The sequence below is a fragment of the Frankliniella occidentalis genome, unplaced genomic scaffold, assembly GCF_000697945.3.
Source record: "Frankliniella occidentalis isolate FOCC.00 unplaced genomic scaffold, Focc_3.1 Scaffold82, whole genome shotgun sequence".
Lineage (NCBI taxonomy): Eukaryota > Metazoa > Arthropoda > Insecta > Thysanoptera > Thripidae > Frankliniella > Frankliniella occidentalis.
Window position 1 is genome coordinate 854,141 of NW_026267212.1, and position 687 is coordinate 854,827.

The window sequence follows — 687 nt, forward strand, 5'->3', positions numbered from 1 at the left end:
CTCACCCGGGGGCACGTGCCCGCCAACATGGTGCAGTTCCAAACGATTTAAGTTTAATTTTATCATGCATTTTGATGCTGTCACTCTTACTCGGCGCCTGTACTTTTTGTATGTGCATATCGACCGTGCCGTCAGACCTGACAGCAGTTCTAGGACAAATATCCATCTGCCTGAAAGTAGGATCCATGCAGAGGGAAAGACCAACCCTTGCTTTGCCCAGCAATCTGCCTCGGACCGAGTCTATCGGAACCGTGAAGTTGAATCGCATTCATTCGTAGGGGCACTCCCACTAAAAACTACCGCGGGAGCTTGAGCCCCCGGGCGTATCTCCTGGGGAACTGCACAGGGATAGGCGCGGCTCTGCCCGAGGGGGCCTCAGCTTGAACAATCTGGGTGTACTTTGTATTTACACCTACTATGGCAATCTTCAGATTCGGGTCCCAAAAGCCATGCGCTTTGCCTACATACAGGGTGGAAGTCGTGTGTTTTGCCTAGTTACGGGCGTTTTATTGCGGCTAGGTAGCCATACTTCGCTTTCAATGAGGGTTACTGACGAGTTTTTGACGATTGTTCCACCTGGACTGAAGCAACTGAAGTATCTGTTCAAGCCCGTTCGGTAGACCTACTTCATTGGCAGTAGTGGCAGCAAGTGGCAGTGTTCGGGGCGTAGTCTGCAAGATTACCCCC

At 51.5% G+C, this 687-nt stretch overlaps 1 protein-coding gene across 1 annotated transcript in view; it reads left to right on the forward strand.

Moving 5' to 3' along the window:
- LOC113214546 (F-box/WD repeat-containing protein 1A) overlaps nt 1-687 on the forward strand; it is an 8,427-nt gene that overhangs the window by 2,028 nt on the left and 5,712 nt on the right. The gene's annotated exons all lie outside the window — the stretch shown is intronic.